The following is a 26355-nucleotide window of genomic DNA, read 5'->3' as shown; positions in this document are numbered from 1 at the left end:
ATTGATTTAATAAAAGAATTAAACTGTGATTAACTTATTTAATTTTTTCTTATTTTTAAATACACTTCATATATCCATCAATATCACTAATTATTTACATAGTAATAAAATGATTCATTACATTTCATAACTTTTGTTAAATAACCACGTTTTAGTTTGTTAAATTTATCGAACTTTTTGAATACTTTGCGACCGCATTTACCACGTAAGTGTTATTAGTAAATTGGCTGTAGTTTTTGTCATTCTTTAACCAATACTCATCCGACCACCACATTCGATTGCGACAAATTCACCCTATCAGTAAAATGGTCGTTCGGTGGTTGAGGGAGAACAAAACAATAATCATTGAATATACTTCGTATGGTATCAATTCAATCAATAATCACTCCATCACTAAAAAAGGGGTTGCGGCCATTTTTTATACTATTGTGACTATTTTTCTTGTTGGTTATGAAAAATGTTTACAAATCTGAATTTTTTTTTAGAAAAAATAAATATGTTAACTGGTTGCTTAACACTGACTCAATTGAAAAATAAAAATAAAACATATCTTAATTTAGTAAGTATCAAATGATACATATTGTCCTACTTCATGTGATAGAAATATTATGACAATTCTAAACTAGACAGTCATTGAGACATATTTTCAGCTATAATTTTCAAAATCTAACTAATATAGAAGTTTCGAAAAAAATATTTAAACGCAGTTCAAACAAATCTACGTATAAACTATTTAAACAAATATTGATGCATTAATAAATGGTTTAAAACCCTTAATTTAGTATCATAACTAGAAAATTCCTTATGCTATAGTTTTATAAACTATAAATATTTATGACTAAAGAATAAAAAATTTGAAAATTTCTTGCCCAAATTTGAAGAATTTTTCAGTTAAAAATCAACTTTATGCATATTTTTTCGCAAAAAAATAATGAATATTTATAAAATTTTTTTATTTAAATTGATTTATTTATTTTTTTTTATATATTTACTTATTTAATACTACAAGCAGCTAAAATACAATAGTTATAAACATAAAATATATTAACCCCTACACACAAGTCAGAAGTGCTGCTATCTAGTGATAAAAAATAGGCGTTAAAATAAAGAATAAATAGTCCTTACAAAACACTCTTAGCACTCCTAGTGGTTAAAATAATAGTCTTCAGTTTAGTTTATGCATACCATTAGTTTAATTTGAACTCCTAAGCAGCGCTAGCTATTATAGTTACATGTAAATACGATCAATCCAGTTAGTCTAAAAATTAGTCATAAAACAATAATTTTGTATTAAGTGATACTTCAAAGGTACTTTTATGTAAGGGACTGAAGCAACGTTTTTTATTTTTTATTTACATTTTGACAGTTTAAAAGATAACAATATTACTGCGATTTAAATTTTATATAATTAAAACATATGGATTTATAATATTTTCCTATTTGTTGTAATTAAACAACATAATTTTTTTATGTATTAAATTTTTATATATTTAAACGTTATTACTATATACAACTTTTTTACTTTATTAACAGTTATTAATAAGTAAGCATTTCCTTCGAATTGTTTTTTGTTTAATTTTTTTTTCGTTTGAAGTTATGTGTTAATTGCTATTATTAATATAATTTGTTAATGGCTTCACTTCTTATATACGTTTTACGATTCTAATCGCTTTTTGTTAGTTATAACGTTATGAAAATGGTTTTAAGACCTGATCTAATACATCTATAAATCTATCTGTATTTTAAAATTCATATAACCCGCATTTATTTAGACTCTTTTTTTTCAAATAATATTAAGTTTTATACAGCCAACCGAGGTAAAACCAATAACCACTATACATAAAAATAATATATTTTAATTTGATTAATAATTAATTTTTAATTTTATCTATAAAAAACTTAATTACAAAGCTAAGTTCTATCTAAAATTATACTGTTCTTTCTTTAAAGTGTATAGAGATCAATATAGCGCCTTATATTTCGCCTATATTGTTCTACTTATACATATATGTAAAATTGTGGCCTATTCTGTCCACAATAAAATTGTATAGCATATATAATAATAAATAATATTATAATATTATAATATAAACAAATAATACTAATAATATCATTAAAACATTTTATTACTCTTAAATACAGAATTTTATTTTACTTAGTAAAAATTAAAGTAGTTTTAGTTTGAGGCCATCTTTAAAATGTTTAAATTTTAGAAATGTTTCTGATTTTATTTAAAATTATATTTTAAATCAAAGATTAATAACTATAAACTATTAGCGTGAACATTGTCCCTTAAGTTGGATAGCAACGTATAAAATACTTTTAATTGATTATTATATTTTATTTACACAAATTCATAAGTTTATTTCTCATTTTTTTAATGTATTTAACTGTATAAAGTAACTTTGTAGTCGTCATTTCTTATATAAAAAATTATAGGGTTTAACAATTGATCTTCGAACACCAGATTTCAACTATTTAACTGAAATAATAAAATATATATTCTTTTGTTCTGATAATGATATTTTAGTTTTTAAATATATAAATAATAATATCTGATAATTTTTCGAACATTGTTAAAATATAAATCTGTTTAATATGAATTTTTTTTTTTCAAGTAGTTTTAATCGCAATCTTGAAAGTTATTGAATAAAAAATTGCTCTTAGAAAATTCTCGAAAGAGAAGATTGAGACTCTAAATTTTACTAAAAAATCATGTTAAAAGTTATATATACTTTGGTACAAAATTAATAAATTTAGTTGTAAATAAGTTATACTATGAGTTTTTTGTACGATTGTCCACTTAAATACTGAACTCCCAAATAGCATATATTTTGTGGATTAATGTGTATTATTTCACAATTTTACCTTATTTAAGATTAAGGTATTATCTGTGAATTTAAAATAAATGTCTTTATTACCTATTAAACATGAATAAATATTTTTATTGATTATGTTCTCTACCATAAATGTAAACAAATCTGTATTCTAACAGAATGATTTAGTTTATGAAATAAATGTTATCTCATATAAAAAATTAAAAACACTATATTTACAATTTTTGAAAATGTTTTGATGATCGAAGTTATGCGCTTTTTGATTAATGCTCATTGATAAACTAAAAATTATATTGATAATTTTATTTTTTGGTTTTTTTAGATAATTTTTTTCTTAATTAATTATGAAGTATTTTTTATGTATATTTAAATTTTTTTTTATCCCTTTACCTTATAAGGGTGTAAATTAGATTTTTTCAAAAGGCCACATACATAATTAATTAACTTATTTATTAAATAATAAGAACGACTGGTCGGTAACGAATTTCAATATTTCAGAAGTTATTAACATTTTTACACTTAGGTGATAGAATGAGTGAGTTTAAGAAATTTTTAACGATAAAAATAGTTAGACCCGCGCCTCACTTCCTGTCATCACGTTTAATTGTTAATATTTTTTAAAATACTGTTCCTAAAGTTATTATTGATCAGTTATTAACTTAATTAGATCATTATTTAATTAATATTCTATTTATTATATATATTGTTATTTTAAAAAATAAAGTTGACACTCTTATAAGATATAAAAATTTTGATGAACATAAAAATACTTCATGATTAATAGATTGAAAAAACATGTATCTGAAAGAGAACAAAAAAAATTATCATATATTATTTTTATTTTGTCAAAAAATCTGGTGGTTAATTATATTCTGATGACACTGTATATGTAACTATCAGTAGTGTATAATGACAGTTGTCAAAGCAGAAATCTACATGAATATGAAGAGAAGTAATGTTTTATTATAGCACAATCATAGCTTAAAATATTTGGAGAGGCTAGATTTTTTGTTTTTTTTTTCTTTCAGTTTAAAAATAATTCTGTAAAACAGTACAAATAATTTTTTTTAATTATCACAATCTTACTTTGCCTATGAAAGGACTTCACATAAAAATATTTTAAAGTCATTGTCATGTTAAGTGGTGCATGATAACAAAATTGTCATGTTTCTATATTTTTTCAAAATATATACTTTTAAACTTACTGTAAAATAATCTTAGGCGAACTTTTATCTAAAAATTTAATTTAGTGGAAGATAGGATAATATTTTACTGTGTTCATTTATATGCGTGAGATATTAATAATTACTGAAAAGAATAAAATTCCTATTCACATATATTTCTGTATTGCTAACTATTAGTATGTTCAGAATAATATTAGTTCAATATACAATTAAAGTATAGCTTAAAAACTATAAACTGCATGCAGCAAATGACGGCCTGTTTAAAGTAAAACTTAATGGAAATATTTGCACAAATCACAACTTAAGTTTACCGAATATTGGTGCTGGAGATTTTTTAGAATTATTAATTACACAGGACAACAAAAAATGAAACAATTTTTGTTAAGAACAGTATTTTGGCGAATTTTGACGATGATTCTGCATCTGGCTACAATTTTTTTCCTCATATATAATGTTTGTTATAATTTCAAGTAATTAATGTAGCGATAGATAACAATTAAACCATCATCATTATATAAACTGAAAAGTAGTTTTTTTTAACTTTCCTAATATAATTTTATCATAAAACATTTGTGCAATTTACATAAGGATGTTTAGTTTATTTTTTAAACTCGCACTATAATAATTTTTGTTTTTATTGACGCTTAATACAATGGTGAAATTATATTTGGCGTATGAAACTTAATTATTCAGTTCAACTAATTATAATGAAAAAATCATAAAAATTTCGCATATTACGATTCGAATGTACGAACGAGCTGTTTTTTTTTCCAAACCGATTGACTGTTTGAAAAAAAAACAGTTAAATTATGAAATAATTGAAATACGAAAAATTTAAATACACTATTGTCCTCAGCGTCAAAAAATACATGCGGTCGTTAAATTTGCTTTTACAAACTCACCAAAACAATTTACAAAAAAAAAGACATAAAAATAGAACTGCAATTTTTCCAAATTTTTTAGCAATACGTATATTTTTTCATTATAACTGCGAATTTGTCAGTTGTTTGCCAAAGTAAAAAACAATAAACTGGTATTTTTAAAATTCTCATAAAATTATCTATTTTATGATAATAATTTCATATTTATGAGATTATCCCAAAAATAGTTAAAGTAGAAATTTTAGTTATTTTTACTTAAAAATAACCACCTAACTTAAATTTAAAGGTATATAAAAACAGTGAAAGTAAATCGTTAAGGTCCAAATTTTTCACAACTCTTTTTTAACATTAGATAGTAAGTAAAAAATAAAATTATTTTTCACTTTTATATAATGATTTAAATGTTTAAATATCGTTGAATTACTAATTACTAGTAGTTATCTTAAAAATTAGACGTGATATTAAAAATCTGAAGCCAAATTCGGAATTAGCGTCAAAATTTCGTACTTTATTCACCATGTTTTTTTTTTTTGTAATATTGGATACTCATCTCATATAAAAAATTAACTTTAATTATAACACAAAATCTTGTTTTTTTTTTTATTGAATATAACTAAGAAAATTTGTTAATTTATGAACAAAAATACATATATTCAAAACAAATTTAAAAAAAACACACGCTTTCGTAGTTGTTTTAAATTTTTATTTGAAAAGGATTCATAATTCAAAAAAAACTCAAATAACCTTTTTTATAAAAGATATCAGGGTGATTAATATTACTTCTGTACAATTTCTGCGTAAAATTAAAATTTAAGACACTGGAAAAGTATAACTGAAAACTGTCATTTTTTTAAAAAATTAAATGAAACTGATTTTTCTTATTTTTACGAAAAAATAATAATTTTACAAAAAAATAATAAATTACCTTATTTTTTGTTCACATTGAGTTCTATAAAAATTGTTATTTGTGTTTTTGGCGAAACTTAAAAAATAAACAGCGTACACTTAAAAAAGGAAAATCCACCCCATTTTTGAAGAACTTCAACCCCTTTGAGGCACGTGAAGGGGTTGACTTATTGTACTCAAATTTTATCAGTTTCACTTTTTCAGTGAACCTAACGAAATTTTGAGCCCATGACTCTGAATTTATGAAGTTGAAAAATAAGGACCACCCTAATATACATATATATATATATATTTTTTTTTTTTTTTAAATAATGTGCAGTAAATAGTTCTAAAGTATGCATTTTAAAGTTCAGTAATAAGCATTTATGTCTTCTAAAAGTCTTTAATTTAAGCAATAGTAAAGATCAAGTAAATTTTTGAACAACAAGAAGAAATATGTTGTTATTTTTTATTATTAAAACCTAACTGTTCGTCGTTTAGTGTATGTAGTTAAGTATCCTCTCCAGATACGTAGGCCACGTATAGCCCTCCCTGGGTCGTTAAAAAGCAACGAAAAATGTATGTACATTTATCACAAATATGGTATAACTGATTATTTTAAAATGGAAGCGCATACGACCAAATATGTATATGAAAAATATACTATATTCACCCAGAGGCCGGATTCGATATCATGTGTGGGATCATAGGGTATGCTGGAAAAATAAAAAGTAAAATGGCTGCCGCCACCACCCACAAACGGCTCCCCCGTGGATGCCCACATAACATCGCAATCACCCTTTGGCAGCCTTTGTGTGAACAAATTTATCATATACATACATGTTTTATAGTACACGTCCAATTCAAACTTAGTGGGTAATATAAATTTATATTAATCATAATATACGAGCCTCGGGGTATATCGAAATGTCCTCATCGCTCATCCAGGAAAATAATATACGAACCCTGTAATTATATAGTTTTAACTTATCACCCGTGATTTCTACGCAGTTTTATTGGCATACTTACACATACATAGCGATTGTCACATAAATTCAGCTGGTACAAATACATATCCATAAATTATATACACATTAAACAATAAAATATGTAACACTGATACCTCGTAGTTGTATGCGCACCGATAAACATGATGCACTCGAAAACAAAAAGGAAATACATAAAAATAAATTATAGTGTGTTCGATATGAAACTCTAGAACGGCGTTATCTGTAAAACAAACAAATGTTCGAAATAAATTTCCATAATAACTAACTATAGGAAGTAATATTATGAAAACAAAGTCTAAATTTGATTTATCGTTCTGCTTAAATAAAGTCGGGACAAAAAAAACCGCAATCAAAACTAAATTAGCGCAATAAAAAATTATGGAATTTTTTCAAATACCCATTTTTATTTTATTTTCTATTATTATAGTTTTTTTTTTTAAGAAATTACTCAACGATAAAAAATATAAGTATCATAAAATTTTGATTTTAATAAAATATAGATCAGATTTAAACCTTATTCTATTTTTTTTCTAAAAAACGCATCATTTAGTATCAATATGTTTTCTTATGAGAAAAATAGTATGCATTTGCATAAATTCTGTGTAATTTATCTGATGAGATATGTTTAGAACATAAATCTTGGAAAGACATATTATTTCGTACGTGGGCTACGCTTGTTTTAAGAGATATGATTGAATTTTGTTTATAATACAAAACGTATTAGAAAATATACATCAAATCATCGTGGGTGTTCTTTAAGTATTATAATGAATAATTTTTTTTTTTTATAGAAGAAATTGTATTTTTTTTCTTATGAAATGCCGGCTATTGAAATTCGTTATGATTGTTTATCAACTAATGTCAACATTTCTCCATAGTTCGACAATTTTGAATTAAAACAGTTAAGAGGTTCTAGTATTTAAATAAACCACTTGAAATACACATTGATCGATATAATGACGAGAAAACTAATCAGACTAATTTAAATTTTAATTATTACAATTTAAAAATATCATGCTGAATAGCAAGACTAACATAAGATAAGCAAAGTGCAGGTGGTACCACAAATAACAACACATTATTCTGAAAAGACTAAATACGGAAGTTATATTGTCTGAGAGAATGTTAGTGCATTTTATTATATAACAACTTTTGGCGACATTATTTAGCAGTTAAGATGAGTATATTAATCATAGTAACCTTTAACATACAATAATAATATGATATTATGTCATTATAACGTTAGTCATGTGTTTTCAAATTGCGAATTATCTTGGTTTAGATAATGCTGTTATTATCACCTACATTTAATTACTAGAGACTCATGAACTTTAATTAATGTAACATGACTTCTTAGGCTAATTATAAAAGAAAAAACGTTAACCTATTTCAGTAAAAAAATTCTGTAAATAGTATGTGTTTTAAAATATTTTTGAAATAAAACGTTATTCTTTTTAAATATCAGGAGACGCTTTTCATGAAAATTGAAATGTAATGATTTTACAAATTAAAATTAAGCAAATTTACTTAAAATAACTATATTTAAATGTATCAACAAATTTATGTGTATACTCAAGACATTTATAATGAATTTCATATCATATCGTTATAAAAAAACAAACTTTCTTTCAAATACATCACTATTTTGTCGTTTGAAAATGAACAGGTTTTAAATCAAAATAGATGATTTTTCAGTTAAAAAATTATACAATCATATACGATTGTTAGTGCTATTATCATCACCATGAAGTGGCAGTCTGCTCCCGAACAGTTTTATAGTTATATACAGATATGTGTAACTTTTAATTATCTTTACAAGTTAATTTCCTATATAAATAGTATAACGACTTTAAGGCTTAAAAATGTGTATTTTTGTTAATGTAACTATCGAAATAAAATATTTTCAAAAAAATTGAGTTAGAACCTTTTCACTCTGCAATGATGATTTCCTGAAAAAATCGAAGTTTGATATTTTTTATCATATAATTTGATATAAAATGTCGTAATAAATTTCTATGACATGTTTTATTCCATTTAAAGGGTTTAAAAACGATTAAATAGATGAATATTTTCATCTCTATATTACTTTTTATGCAAAACATTACATTTAAATGTTTTAAAAAAGTTTTTATACATATCTTAATATTTTAACTTACTACCAGTTATTTTACACAAGAATAACAGATGTTTTATTTTCGTTACGTTTATTAATTATAATATTTTAATACAGTTGAAAGACAGAAAAAAATCTTATAATAAAAGTTTGTTTATCATTCTCGGTAAATTAAAATATTAGTTATTTTAGATTTTATCTTATATTAATTATATTTAACAATTATTATTATACTAATTATATAAAACTTTTGATTTATTTTGCCTGACAAATATTATAAATGTAATTTTTCTGAATACATTACAATTAATAGCATAATTTAAAAACTCAATGATTATATTATTCAGTTATTATTTTTCAATCCTAATAAATTATTAACAATGATAAGTGTATTATTATTTTAGTTTTACTGACGTATTTCTGGGAAATATAATCAGCTAATAAGGATAGTATTTCAAATCCATATAAAGAAATACATATTGATAAGGTTTTCATTTTGTTTACTCGTGGAAAGATCGTGTTAAAAAATCCTAATGGGAGGTCTCGGCCGTATAAAAAAATGTTAGTTGAGCGTTTTTTTTTATAGGCATGTATTAATGCAGTTGAAAAAAACTAAAAGTTGCATTTTTAAGATATTTTTTCTACATATTAAACTATTTTAAGGGTATTACTTTATTAAGTCGTTTAATAAATGAAAAAAAGTATATTATAAATGTATTTTTTACAATACAGTAACTATAATATAAGAAATTTACATCATATTGAAAGCTAAAAATGTATGTTTCAATAATAGAAACATAAATCGTAGGTAATTAAATAATTTAATTACCTACGATTTAATAATGGATAATTTATTTTTTATGACTTGGAAACGTAAAAAACCACCACATTGTGAGAAAAAGGGTGCATGGCGAAACTAAGGCATTTAACCTAGAGATAACTAGTACAAGTTAATTCATTGTGAACCAGTTTTAAAAAAAAAATTGTTGAGAATTCAAATCGTAGTGAGGGGGAATTATTTTCCAAGATTTCTTTTTTTTTTGAAAGAATGTCACATTTGAATGCTTATACATACCAGTTTCAATGGATTTTGGAAAAAATTGCACTAGCTGTGTGAACAAGGGTGACCGATCACTCCCCCACACAATGGAAAACCGGTTTATCTAAAGTGTAAGGTTCTCAACGCCGTTTGTCATGTTTAGTAGGGTGAACTTTAAAAAAATGTATACTTTTATTTTATTTGGGTCAATTTAAAAAAAATACCCTACCGTATGGGGAGCATCTTAAATATTTCCCAAGTTTCTCAGGGATTAATAAAAAAACTTTCAACAACCGGTTAGCTACCCCCACCAAGGACGTGCGCACCCTCGTAGCTTATTATAACTATTTCGCTATTAAAATGTGGATAATACAATCCGGTGATATGAAACGAAGCATTTGGTTCATCCCCTCCTTGCTGAAACTCATTGCCGTAAGAATAGCAGTGTTTAATAGAAACATTGTGGTAGCGTTTGTATTCAAATTGGTTTTGCTATAATAAGTACAGTGGAGAAACTTACATACGGCGTTCTCCTCTTTCTGCTTTTTTAGACCCAGTCTTTGTCTCACTCTCCTACTAAACCTCACCGACCCCCACTGTCTTAAAGACACACCAGGCAGCCGGCAATAACTGCATACATGCAAAACTCGCTTTACGGCCGTCCCGTCTATGCACAAACACTGCAGTGCGTCGTGTATGCATCGTCACCGATGCTGTCGTATCCGTCGCAAAAAGTCAAGTGACGGTTCGCGCGTTTCAAACTATCTTGTCTGCCGTGTATTTTTTGGTGTTGATATCTTTAAGTTTTAAATAAATTTAAAAGTGAATTTTCACGTCACATTTTTATCATAAATCGATTAATCAATGCAACTATACGGACCATGGACTTACACTATTTTCCCGCCATTGGTAATTTGACGTCAATTATTTCAAAAAAGGTAATGATTTAAATTAATTTTTTTGATATAAGCCCAAACTCAGACAAAGATTCAACTATCATTAAAGCGCCATTGTTCAACTACGACAGTTTTCTATCATTTATTAAATACAGTAAATTTTGAATGGAATTTATAAATTGAACCATTATTTTTGATTATAAAATATATCATTCATTATCTAAATTATAACTTGAAAATTTTATACTTTATTTGACATTAAATAGTTCATTAATATAAAATGTACAACTCAGAAATTTTTGAAAAGCTATATTTATATTTTGATGAACATTTTTTTTGTAATAAAACTAAAAATATATATCAATATTTTATACTTTAAACAAATTACACATCCATTTGAATTAATATTTTCCAAGTTCAATTCAATTGATTTAATCAGTTTTGATTGTTGCATAGGTTTCTTTTTTCCATAACATGCATTTGGAATCCTAAAAATGAATAAATTCAGTTTTAAATGTATACAATACCACTTCCAATCGTTAAAATAATAAAAAGGAGGGTGTTCGGCCATTTTGAACTGAACCAGAAGGTATCAGTAGTAGCATATAAATAATATCGAAATACATTTTCCCCTATTCATTAAATTTGGTGTGTATTTATTATGTTGGTAGGTCTCTGTGGATATTGATTAAAACTCAGAGGGAGGATTTTCACAGTCTCATAAAATGTTGTTATTATTTAAAAAACGAGCGCATTCTCTTAAACGCATACTGCTAGATAATATTTCTGTACTATGTTTTCATTCCTTTTTTTTTATTTGAAATTTATCCTTTCAATAATGTTGACATTCAATATCAAATAATAAATAAAGAAAAATTATTCTTTATCCATAATTAAATTTATCAATAATGGGAATTAATATTATATATATATTATATTTAGTAGAATATTGTAATATAAATAATTTTCCTAAAAGATATGATAGACAATACTTTGACATTGTTATACATCAATTCAATACTCTCGTGGCAAATTCTAGTATGCTAAGCTGATTAAAAAACAAGTCTAAAAAATATACTTAATGATATTTACTTATTTAATTTTTGTATATTTTATATTACCCATATATAAAATAATAAATAAATAATGATCACAATTTTAAAGCAATATCATAGACGCTGAAGCACCTCAAGCTCCAAAATTATGTGAAAATACCATTTTCATTATTTATGAATAATTTTGTTATCAGTAGAGGACATTAAGCATAAACAACAATCACTTTTCTGTTTAATGTTTGTAATGTCTTTGTGGTTATTTTAATTATATTTATTTATTTAAGAAATGTCATTTGGGGGTGTTGGGGTGAAGCTCCCACGAATTTATGGGCCTAACGTAATTTTGGCACTACCAGCGTTTTAGCTATAGTTGTGTCTATGAGTAATAGTAATTTTTAAAAAAGTGGTTTTGGTTAAAGTTTTAAAAAAGTTAAGTAATAAATTTTCCAAACTTTTTTATTTCGGGAACTATTGTAAATAATTATTAGTTTACTAAATGAAATAAAAATAATTATATTTAATACATTCATAAATAATGTATTTTAATATTTAACTATAGAGAACATAAAATATATTTCTAAAATAAAATATTTTATTAGAATACTAAACATTACTCTAACTTGAATTTCTAGATGAGCTATTGTTGTTTTAAATAATTTATGTCACACTATGATTGCAAAATTGTATTACATCAAACTTATGATATTTGAAAGTATAATTCAATGTAGTTTATTATTCTTCAATTAAATATTCAAAATACTCATAAAAACATTGATTTAAATTAAGTTAATAAAAAACCTTCTTCTTGAGATTTAAGTGTAATGAAAGTACACTAAAATACACTATAAATAACACACTCACAATAAGATACAAGATGATATTATTAAAAATTAAATTAATATCATACATCTGAAAACAATTTATTATAATGAAAAATAAAGCTTTCATAGTAATTACTATTTTAATCGCATTAGTTTACTTGTTATCATTTATCATTTAGTCACGAATAGCTATTTTAATTAGAAAAAGTAATTATTTTAGCGAACTACAATAGTTTGTAATTCATGGCTATTTATTCAAATAATTAATAAGTAAAATTTCTATTGAAAATGTGTTTTCATGTAAAACTAGTAAAAAGTAGCGAATATTCAGGTGTCAAAGTGTAATTTTTTTTTTTTTTTTTGAGTAAAAACCTGAAATTCCTGTAAAATATCATAAGGTAAAGACATCAACAATCATTAAAGTTAAAGTCATTTTCCACAGTTTTTAAGTTTGACATGTTGGAACAATTTTTAAGGTTTTGTTTAAGGTTCCTTAAAAAGTCATAGAATTAAATGAAAAATAAAAATTGTTTCAATTAAAATAAATAATTTTTGATGAATCTACTGCCAAAAACTGTTTAATACTTCAAGGACTGGAACTATTAATATACATAGAAATTTGTAAATAAAAAAAATATTTAAATTATTTTTTTCTCTAAATATGTACAAATTTTAATAATATTCAAAAAAAAAAAGTCCAAATTGGTTTTTTATATACTTTATGATTTTTTATTCCTGAAAAAAATCTCTATACATATTTTTTAAATGCTTCAAATCAAAATTGGAGCATTGATGTAATTGAAAATTCTATATATTTCAATTATATATATAAAAATAATGTTTGGTTTTATAAACATCTTTTACTTAATGTTAGTATAAATTCATTTTTATGTAAATCCAAATTATGGATAACTTTAAGAAACACGATAAAAACTTTAGTTAATATTTTTATTTCAAATTAAATTATTTTTCAGTAAAGTCATTTTCTATTTGTTGTTAATTTAAATGAGAAATTAAATTTTGTGCACTGAACTTATCACAGGGATATTTATTTGAACATTACAAGTAATATACTACCAAATATATATTATGCACTTTTTTCTCCATTCAACTTTTTATAAAGTTACATCGTTTTTGTTAACACATTAAACAATTTGCATAATAATTTTACATTTAATTTTAATATGTTTATTGTGTGTAATAATTGAACGTGGAATATAAATTATAAGACAACTGTTTTGCTATTTTTGCCAACTGCAAAATTTTAATATATGCCGCGGATCGTCTGGCGATGAGTACACCCTTCACCCCGTCCATCTTAGATACCGCCACCACGATTGTCTTCTTGGTCATCGGAGGCGAATGGTTTTATTTTAGAGTGTGGCTCGACGTCTGTTGTAAAAATAATAATAATAATAAAATGAAAATAAAAATACTAAAGAAGACGAACTGCTATTGAAGGTCGACTGTCTGCCGCATCTACATTTGTTCTTAACCTAACCCAACGCAGCATATTTATCTCAGGGAGAAAACGGTACCTTACTGTTCAATAAATTATACCACATGAAGGATTACGGTAGTAATTTTAGAATTAAAATAATGGACAGTTGCATAGTTGAAATACATTTTATCATCATAGATGTATTTTGTACATTTTACTTTAGTGATAAATGTCTACTACCTCAAACTGTTTTACTCACAACTCTAAGTAGATGTTTTATAAAGTTTTTACTAATTTTTTAAACATATATACTGTACAAATAAATATCAGAAGTAGAGTTTAGATTTCGTTTATCTTTTTACTGATATCTGATGACTTTGATGGGCAATGCAAAAGCACATGTTTCCAACAATTATTACCCATTTCGTCAAATCGTAAATTAGTTAATGTTTTCCCATGTTTTATATTAAATCAAATATTAGAAACGGATCAGTGGGTAAGGGTGTCCTCAATGTATCATGAATGTGTGATGATTCAGTCAATTGAGTGTAAAACTTCTATATTTTGTTATACTACGCAATATCAACAACTGCATTATTTGGTTTAAATATAATTATTGACGCAATTTGAACAAAATGGTAAAGTGGTCTAAATTATTATCTACCCATCTAAACAGAAACATGTATGAAATATTTTTTATTTTTTATTTTTATGTGATAGAATTTAGGAGTTAAACCACTTTAAGTGCCTATGAATTTACATTTATTATTTAATTGATATATATAAATAAGGAAAATATTTTTATAAAACTTAAGCGATTAAATACGAGTATTGTAATAATTCTGCTATTCCCAGGTAAAATTTTAAAGTATTTATATATTCAAAAAAAAATATTTAATTTTTTTTTCTAACATAAGATTTATTACATCGTTATTACAACAGAGTTTAGTATATAAAATTATGTGACTTAAAATTATAGATATAAAATTATTGTTTAGAATTACGGAAATCTATTTAATTATTAATTTACGACTTTAAATTAGAAATATTTGTGTTTTAAATTTAAATTGAAGTTGCTTTAATAACGAGTCTGTCAATGTACATAAAATTTAAATAATTACCTATTCACGTATGGGAATATAGAAAAGAGTTTATATTTTAATAAATTTTAATAAACGGAAACTTTTACTGGTGATCATATGATTTTGCCATGGAAGGGGATGCTTATGATTTAAATTATCATAAAAATTATCACAATCACAGAATTTTTTTACTTGTATTACTATATCAAGATGTTATTATGGACTATTCGATATTCATGATTAGTTCTCTTCATTTTAAGCCTATTCCAAACATTTTATAATAGTATCTCGTTGAAATTATCTACGTATAAATAATAAGATTTAAGATTTAATGTACCAAATATGTGGGATTGATAATTTTTTCAAATAAAATTTTTTTAAGGCTCAATTACCTTTAAATTAAATTAGCATATTTAAAATTTCTAAAATACACAATATATATATATATTTAAATTTTTTTTTACAAAATTATCAAAAATGATACATCAATGGGGATCTAACCCCCAAATCTTCTTATATTAGAGCACCATAGAGAGCATTGGTATAGTATACTTCAAAATGGTTGATAAATTGACAAATAGTAAAATTATAATTTTATTTTCAAAGTTTTTAAAATTGTAACATAAGTTATTGTTTTACAATTCTTCACGAACAAATTATTTAAATATACTATTTTACTATTTTTATGTTTCAATATTGAAACAGTTTTAATTAATTCTAATTAACATGTTTAATCGAGATTAAAATTAATAAAATAAATAATTTGGAATTTTTTTTCTACTAAAGTATGATACAAAAAAAATAAACTTTTGAAATTATTTAGGGTTTTGTTAAAAGCTATATAAGTTATAATAAAAAAAAAAAGTAGAAACAATATATATTTACATGTCGAAAAATGAAGTAGCAACGACACCATTTTGATTAGATGTTCATTAAAATAATTTGTATGATTCTGAATGATTTTACTTTTTTTTTTATTTGAATAATTATTTTTTATTAAACAAATATGTCTTTTGGAATGAAACGAGCTTTATTTACTCTACATTGATAACACATATTCCCTATCCTACTATTAGCAACAATATCATATATTGATAGTCCACCGGAAAAAACGTAACAATACATTTTTTCTCTTTTTTTACCTACCCTTCATTTTTAGCGTAAAGTTTTTTATAAGCTAACTTGTGTTGATTTCCGAGCAGGCAGCTATTTTATAATTCTGTAAAGCCATTTTGATCTCTCTCCCCCTCTTTTTCTGTAAACACACACATCCGTTAAAATCCAATACTTGCTGGTCGTGACGATTATATCTCGGTTACTACGCATAGTGATGCGAGTGAAAATGACATGGGGTGGCTCGTTCAGATTAGGGACGACTTTTTTAGTTTTGAACGCACCCCTTGTTATATTGTCCGTGTGTGTATGCACATAGGCTGTAGAGACTGCGCATACACCTTTGCTCCGCCTACACGGTACAAACATCCCCAGTGGTGGTTGTAGAGACGGCGGCGCAATTCTAATGACTTGTCGACATACTCCTATTAATAGATGAATAGGGAGGAAAATCAAGGAAAACTTTTTCCCATATAAATATTTTATAGAGAAAATAGAAAAGATTTATTTATAATATTCTATAACTATTTCAATGAAATAATGAAAAAATACAAGTTTAAAGTCAAACTTTTAGATTATTTTTAAAACATAAATAATTCAAATTATTTTAACAGAAAAATATTAACGTTGTGTGTATGTTTAATAATATTGTTCCCAATTTAATTTTCAGATTCATTTTACTAATAATACATTTTTAAATATACATCAATATAATATATTATATTGATTATTTACTAGTAGTGAGGTTATAATTAATGTATCACATATAATTTCTAAAATTCGCATAATAAATCAAATTTCTATTGATAAATAATTTGGTTAAAAAAAATTGTTATACAATTTTTATTTATTAAAAATTAACGCATAAAAAATGTTTAAACTAAATCGTTTAGACATATTACAATTTTAAAATTATTTGGTAAAATACAAACTTTAGTTGTATTTTAACTTAAATTATAAGTCGGTTGGATATACTAGTGCTTAATCACTTTTTAGTTGACGTTTATATTAAAATATAAAAATATGATTATATAATAATATATTAATATATTAAAAACGCACTTAATTAGTGTTTTATTGAAAAAATAAATATATAAGAGCCTAATATAAGGCTCTTAATTTAAGACTATAATTTATTGAAAATAATTGTGCTAATTTTTAATGAAAAAATTCATATTCAAAAGCTGATATGTGACAAAAATTGGTATTTGTGATTTTTTATACGACAAAAACTTACGAGTCAATTTTATAGGGAATGTTTGTGTTTTACACTAGTAGCTACAAGATATAAATATAAAAATATTTTATCCAATCAAAAAAAAAAAAAAACAAATAATTAAAAATTGAATAAGAACCTGTTAAATGTTCCGGGGTAATTATTATTGTGTAGAATAATTTTGGTATTGTAAAGGTAAAATGTCGTTTTTACAGCTGTGTACCAGACAACTATAGAAGTTTAACTTATTCGCTAGGAATTTGATAAAAATGCCTTCTTTAATTTTTCAAATTACCGATTCAAAAATTAATAATGAAATAGAAAACAGATTTTTTAAAAATCATAAAGTTTGAATTTTATAAATATTAATTCTTCTTAAAAAATTATATTCATATGAAAAATTTAGTAAAAATTTTTTTTATAAAAGTTCTGAAATTTTCGTTCATTAAAAATATAAAATGTTTATGTGTAGACCTTGATATAATTTTAGATAGTATAAAATTATAATTTCTTCATATGTAGAAAATATAATTATTATTAAGTTTACATGTCCATAAAATTATTCAGAATTATGATTTTATCGTCTCAAGGAATACATTTTTTTTAAAGTCAATGTCGTTTTAGTACAACGTAAAAAGAATGTTTCCATAAAAAAATTAAATTTTGTTTCTTTATCTATTATTTATTATAAATTCATTTTAAATAAAAATTTTAATATATTTATTGAACATTAAAATAATGATACTTAATTAAAGTTTAATTTTAATATATAAACAAAGTTGCAAATTAACTATCGATAGCACTACATCAAACGCATCCCTAGACGAAAATTAAGCACAACTAAAATTAATCGCAGTGCTTCCAATAATCTCATTTGAAGCAATATTGGCCTTTGGGTAAAATAAACAGGTACAAAATACAAACATAAAATAACAATGATAATAACCATAGTAAATATTTCCAATCTAAATGATATCCATTGTGTATGACATAAAAAATAAAATAATTTAAAATGTATTGAAACTTCAATCAAAGTTATAAATATAGTTTTTAAACTATTTAAATTTTACTGTTTTATTATTAATTAAATGGATTTCTTTTTTTGTTATTAAAGTAAACAAAAAAAATCATTATATATCCCAGTTACTAATTGCCATCAATTTATTTATTACATAGCAATAGTGTTCTCATATATTATAACACATGTATATCATTTCATAATATATATAATATCAACTATGTATATCTATTATAGCTGAATTATTTTGCAAATCATAATTTTAACAACATAGTTGTCCAGAAATTGTATAATATAGATATCAACATTCTAAGTAATAATAAATATTATTCTTTCTAATTCTCAATAAATAACTGTTAAACAACTTAAAACTATAATGAAACTATAAAATTAAATACTAAGTAAGATTTTTTAATTTGTTAATAATCTTATCAAAAGAAATATCCCCCTATGAAAAAATAGAGGAATAATTAATTCATCCTCAATTTAAAAAATAGGACATACAAATGTCAATATTAAAGAAAATAGCAACATTTTAGGTAATTATTTTTAAAATTAAAAAAAAATGTAACGAAAATCGTATTTTATAAACGTAAAGTAATTTTTATTTTGAAATATGTTGAAAAACTCAGTAAATTTTATCATTTGTATTATATTAGTCATTATATCAATTTTAAATTAGACTTTACTATTTTTTATGATATCTTAAGAAACTATAATACCACCAATTTTTTAATTACTGTTTAGCTTTCGAATTTTTGTGGGTTTATATTTTTGTTATTAGTATTATTTTTAAATCGATCAGTCAAAAGAAAAAAAAACACATGTAACATTTTGTATGCAAATATTTTTTCTATGTTAGTTATTAAACGAAATACTCCTGAAATTTCAATCCTTTAAATATAAATAATCATTTTATATAAAAAATATTAAAAATAAATCTTGAACATAATTCCATAATTACTCGACAAAAAGAAAAAGTGTTTTAATTAAAAGTAAATATTTTCATTTAATTATACTTGGTTATTATCTATTTAAAATCAGTATACACATTGTTCATTTACAGCAATAATATTGTAGTGGTATCGTGTACTAAAAACAACATGTATAGGCAAAATGAAAAGTTGTTCGTGGGAGTTATTCAGAAACGGCTTACAATGAATATTTTTCAACAACTATTGTTTCATATAATATAAACAAAATATTTTTTATATATGTGTCTTCTTATAAACACGATTACAAAATATGTGCCACACACATAGGACCAAATACAATATTAAAACAAATTTTGAATTTACAAATTATTTCAAAATGTTCATTAATCTTAGACTTTCAAAAAAAAAATAATAAAAAATATTGCATATAATATACATGATACATTACAATCAAGATATTAATTGTGTTAGTAGATATTATAATAGTAGACTAAATCACATTGTTTATTCAATATTTTTTATAATTAATATTTATATATTTTCTAATTTGCATGCATTATTATCAATATTAATTGATGATAATTATAAATACATGCCAAAATTATCTGAAAGCTGTACGTAAGTCATATTATTATTATTTTTCAGAAAGGCTTGAAGATCATGACTTAAATTCTCAATTACTTTTCTTTTCCTATCTTAAACTAACAATATCAAATTATACCCAATCATTAAATATTTACAACTATAAAGCATATTTTAGATTTTGTACTTATTATTATGTATTATAATAATAAATAATACAAAACTTTAAATTGCTATTTTAACTTTATAGATTTAGTGATAACTTATATTAAAACTGTAATTTTTTTTTTTTAGGTTAGTACTACTATTCATTCTTGTTACGATTAATATAACATATCATATGTTATTAGGAAGTTAAGTGAGTGATTTATTTATTTCTAAAATTTAATTTAAAGATTTATTTATATAAAAATAGGATTTAGGATAATTTTTTTTAATATTTATATTATGAATGTTTTCATTGACTAAATGAAATGCGATATTCTGAAAAAAGTTTACATAAACTCACCAAAAAATTGAACTCTTTTTCTTTGCTTTCTCACTTTTTTATTATATATTTTGAGATATTAAATGTTTAAGTTAAAATTAATGTTAAAAAATCCCTTGAATTCTGTTTAGTTAAACATTTTTCTATTGAAGCTAATTTATAGAAAACTAAAGCAGATGGAAATACATAGATATTAAATGCAAAATAAGGACCTTATAGTTCTTTTCAGTGACTAGTTGACTATATTTTTTTACTAAAATTAATAAAAACTAATAATGAACAAGAGAGCAAGAATACTAATGAGTACGGTACTGTGTGTATATTTGAAATAATGTAAGCATTAGTGTTACTTAAATAAATAAAATGACTGTCTTACTAAATTTTTGAAAAAGCTATAATTGATTATGTCACATAAATTTTACAAATAAATGTAATGTATTTAAAAATTTTAATCCACAATTGTTATTATAAATTAATTATAAATATTTTATGCATTCAAATAATTATTAGTCATAGCTTTAATGTAAAGCTATGACTAATAATAATGTATTTACGTGATACTATTTTCGATCAGCAACTTTCCTATTTCGATATGAATATAATAGTTGTTTAACTAATAGCGAAATGTAAATCAAGTAAATATATAGAATTCATTAGCATATATAACTTTTCTATGTTAATCTATGTACAAAATGACAAAATAGGCAATTTAAATTGCCTATTTTGTAATAGTAGCAATTACTACTATTTTGTTATGCCTATTGGATTTAGAATTGTAGGCTTAGTAAGCTTATCATCTACTATAGGAATTTTAAATCATTTAATTACTAATGAACATCATACTATATCAATTTGGCATAGAAACATAGCTCTTGCTAACGTCTAACAAGCCATTAGTAATATTATGTTACGTTTTTTTGAATTAAAAATTTAATCTATTATTAAAATATAAATTGCTTATTTTTTTATTTAATAAAACCTTTTACTTAAACTATGGCTACTAATCAAGTTATTGAATGGTATTGTATTGTATACTCTTATATTAATTTTTAAATAATACTCTCGGTAGGCTTAGTTTTAATTGCCTCCATCTGAACTCTAACGAACAAAAAATTTTGATATTTTTTGAAAACTTTTATTACGTATATATATGCTAATACATTAAATTAATCAATTTATAAAGAACACGAGAAAAATAAAAATCAATAGTAATTGAAGATAATCAAAAGTGTAGGAACAAACTCTGCTCCATAAATTAAAATATAAACGCACAGTTTTGTCACATCTTTCCACGCAAAATATAAAAAATCACAAATTCTTATTTCTATTGTCTATTAGCTTAGCAAAAAGTGTTACAGAAGTTTATTCTTAATGAGTCAATGTTTGATAAATTAATTATTTATTTGCCTCCGTTAAATTTTATTTTTTGGATTATTATGACAATATTTAAAGAATATTTCTCATTAATATATTTATGTCAATAACTAAAATACTTTCATATAATACTTCAACTGAAAAACAAGTTTTATGTTTTTTGTCCTATTAATATAATATTGTTATTCGATTTGTATAGTTAACTTTTTAGTTAAATAATTTATTATAAGTGAATTCAAATATAACTTTATAAGTTTTTTTTGAATTTTATATATTTTATATACTTTTTAAAAATCAATATATAACAGAATAAAAAATAAATAAAACCATATTCTCAATCTTTAAAGAAATTTAATTTTAGGTAATTGATGTTATTAAAAAATTTATTATATTAATTTTTTTTTATTATATTACAGTACTAATAAATATTCATTTTACGTTTAATATTACATTAAAATGTTTTAAAATTACATATTTATGATGTTTAATATTTAATAATGACTTTTACGTTTAAAAATTTTTCAAAGGTTTTATACAATTAAAAATTCCTAACTCACTAAGGTTTCTCTATTGACTTCTAGATTACTAGCCTAAAGAATTAACAGCTTACAAAACTATTACTTAACTAAATAAATTTAAATATATCTTACATTAATTAAAAATTGTAAATTAAAAAAAAAAAGAAATTGATTCTATATTTTCTCAAATAAATGTATCAAATTTATCTAAACATATTTCGGTGCAGGGTTTCGATATTTATTTAATACTTGAAAATAAAGTGAAGATATAATAATTCAAAACTAGTAAATGAATTATTCAGTCTCACAGTCTTGGAGTTTTTATTGATTTACCGATTACACGAACGTATATCCAAGTATGCGTAAATGAAAAATAGTCTCTCTTTAAAAAAGAAAAAAAAATAATAAATATGTTTTCCAACTTAACAACTTCGTGTTATCATATCTAGTTGTATTTGACGGTACAATGTACGTGTTTTTCACGAGCATACAGCTAAACATATAAGTAGGCATAATGTTAACGTCAAAAAATATTTATGAGCGCGTACAAGTATATTGTAAAATAATACTTATGAACAAATAAAAGTTCTATATGTTTACGAATATGCTTTGAAAGGATAAGATAAACTGGTTTCATTTGCTCAGGCCGTTGAATGTTTAATATTCGTAATAAAGGGTGGGATGTGGGTAGACTATACTGGATGGGTGACCATGAAGTTGTTCTTGATAGCGGAATGCGTTTACACCAACGTCTGCTTTAAGTTGAAATCATTAATTGTAAAATTGTAATACAGATAAACGAATTATTATACAGAGATAATGATTGATACTCATATCCAGCAATAATTATCGTTATTTTTGACGTATTTTGCGAAATAATGTTTTAATTTGTAACTTCTTTAGTTAAGTACATATTATGTTATAAAGTACATGTTTGATGACATGACACCAGCAATAATTTCTATTAAAGTAGACACATTGATGAATAGACCGTAATAAACTTCAACAAAAATAATAGATGTACTCATTAAAACATAGAGAAAAAAAAATAAAAGCAAGTATTTCTATTTTTGCAAGAAGTATGAAACATCGTAACTCAAACTAGCTGCGATTAATATTATAATAGTTACCATTATAATTGATACTGACGTTTTTACAGACTTGTATTACTGTCTAACGTGCACATTTTGCGTATGAGATTGTATCGAGGTGTCATAGAACAACAGAAACACTGACCGTTGTCAACATTATAACTCTTATGTGTGACAGTGAAGAGATAAAAAGAATCTACACCGTCTGACTTATTTTAAAAATAAAATTGTTAGAAAACGAGCCAAATAAAAGTTAGAAAAATAAAGCTCTATAAAAAACTAAATATATAGCCACAATATCCGACCGTCAAGTTTTTATGCATGTTTAATAATACTTACACAGTTTATATTATGAAGAATTTTATTAATACATTGATAAATATAAAATATATATACAATTAAACTACAACACTTTACTAAAAGCAACCTTAGGAATTTTTGCTTAAAAACCAAAGAATTATTCTTTAGAATGGTAACAAAAAATGGATCAGTCAGTGCAATTAGTATAGGGATGTGCTCTCGTGTGGTACTTCATTTAAAAGAGTCTTTAATTAAGATTTTGAGCTAAAAAAATATATTTTTTTTATTATATAAAGAACAATATGAGTTCGACAAAATATTTAATTAAAGAACCCTACGGTTTTAGGGCCATTTCTGTAAAGTAAATTGTATTATAATTTATGATATCAAAACTTACATTTTTTTAAAATTATTTTAATAATTGTTTTACAATTTTGTATAATATATTACATTGAAATATTAAATATAGAAAAAAAAAAATTAATTATCATATTTTTATTAAAATATATGGAGTAAGTCTGCATAGTTAATATTTTACGAGATTTTTAAAAGTAATAAATTTTAAGTGTACTTTAAAACTAACACACAATAAGATATGTTGGGAAAGGTTATGGCGATAGTGACAAATGATGTATGGAACTCTTATCCTCTCTACAAATATAACCTACATCATAAGCATTATAAATAAATGCTCGACTAATTTTTTTACCATATTATGCCAACAAAATGTATACGGCAATATTTTAATTTATTATGAAACTCATATTTCTGAGTAATGATACATAAATCCACAATTAAAATTTAAATAAATAAATTTATCAAATTATGAGTGTTTTAATGTTTTATTAGATCATTTCAAAACATAAATATTGTTTTTTGGTGGTATAATCACCTCACAAAGTATAATTTGTTTTAGTTTTACATTAATGCTATTAAGTTTTCTCTAAATAGTCTTAAAAGTACTTAAAATATGTATTTTAAGAGATAAATATTGCTCTATAATAGATATCTCTTCTTAAGTATTTATTAACTCAGAAAATTCTGAAATATATATTTATATAAGCCAATAATTAAATAATTCAATTTTGTTTTTGAATGTCAAACTCTTCTCTGTCTTTATGCAACAAATTTTGACAATGAATTTTATATAATTATGTTTATATATTGTTGTATTGCTAAAATATTTACAGATTTTTCCATGTCTCCAGTTTTGGGCTGGCATTTCGAACTCTTTGCAAAGTTCATCTTCAGGCCTTTAACTATCGTTCTGAGGATGAACTCTGCAATGACTCCGAAACGCCAGCACAAAACTGGAGACATGGAAAAATCTGTAAATATTCTAAACAACATATGATGCATAGATTGCAATTAACTAATTCTAAAACATTATACATTGTATGTACAGTGTTTTAGAAATTAGTTAGTTAAGCGCACAAATTTCTCTCTAATGGTTTTGATCCAAATTAGCTAATACAATCGGTAATGGAATTTCCTATATAAATGCATTTACTATTTTCGATTACGTATTATAAAGTGTTGCCATGGTAGAATTATCTACTTATATCCGGACGTTGGTCAATATGGCCTAGATAATATATTCTACAAAATTACATTTACAGCTCTAGCTTAAAACAATTATACTTACATCATTTTCGTATTACTAAATTCATGTTTTTTTTTTAAACGAAGCAGTGAACTTTCGGTAAAATATATGCAAACTAAATAAATATAATTTTCATCACATCAAAATACTACTTTTCTGTGACTCTAACATTGTAAAAACATGAATGCAATTTGACTACCTAGATAATGAGAGACAATTTGAAATATCAGAATTTTAAAATATTAAATAAATTATGTCTACATTGATATCAACAAACTATCGAAAAAATGTTTATAAAATGTATCTTTTTTTAAGACAAGAACAACAAATACCCTAAAATGCTATTTTATAAATGATACTAAATGATATTTATTCATGATTTTACTCCTAAAAGTAAATATATTTTTTACATTTAAACTACAATGAAAAATTAACTTTAATATGACTAAAGGTATATCTAAATATTGAATCTGTAATATATTTTAATATATTTGTTTTATATAATAATAATTAATATTATTGTTACATATTTAATATATTATGAATTTTTTGAAGTTTTGAACAATTAAAAAATGTTTTCATTCATAATTTAAAATAATAAAAAATATACATGTAACGTATACTGAAAATACAAAAATTATTAAAAAATATTATGAAATGATTATTACATTATTGGAGGTTATAAGAGTTGTCACTTAGGTATGTTCAACTGTGTGTACCATAAATTTGAGGTATACACAAACCTTTCAATCTTAATATAAAAATTCAAGATTTAATTTAATATTTTATAAAAAATATCGAGTGGAGTAAAAAAACGTACTTAAATATTAAAGCGAAACAGAATTTTTGTTTAAATCATCGGAATATTCATAAA

The 26355-nt window shown here is 23.6% G+C and overlaps 1 long non-coding RNA gene across 1 annotated transcript; it reads right to left on the bottom strand.

Annotated features, from left to right (window-relative positions):
- Nucleotides 1–11139: 11139 nt before the first annotated feature.
- LOC126896983 (uncharacterized) lies at nt 11140–23735 on the bottom strand. The gene is made up of 2 exons (XR_007701998.1): nt 23618–23735; nt 11140–11333 (listed from the first exon to the last, which is right to left on the bottom strand). It is a non-coding gene; the product is annotated as an uncharacterized LOC126896983 (long non-coding RNA).
- Between the last annotated feature and the right edge of the window lie 2620 nt (nt 23736–26355).

This window comes from Daktulosphaira vitifoliae, unplaced genomic scaffold (genome assembly GCF_025091365.1).
Source record: "Daktulosphaira vitifoliae isolate Bord-2020 unplaced genomic scaffold, ASM2509136v1 Scaffold_1, whole genome shotgun sequence".
In the NCBI taxonomy this organism is placed as follows: domain Eukaryota; kingdom Metazoa; phylum Arthropoda; class Insecta; order Hemiptera; family Phylloxeridae; genus Daktulosphaira; species Daktulosphaira vitifoliae.
Note: the sequence above shows the minus strand (reverse complement) of the source record. Positions and strands in the feature narration are given on the sequence as shown.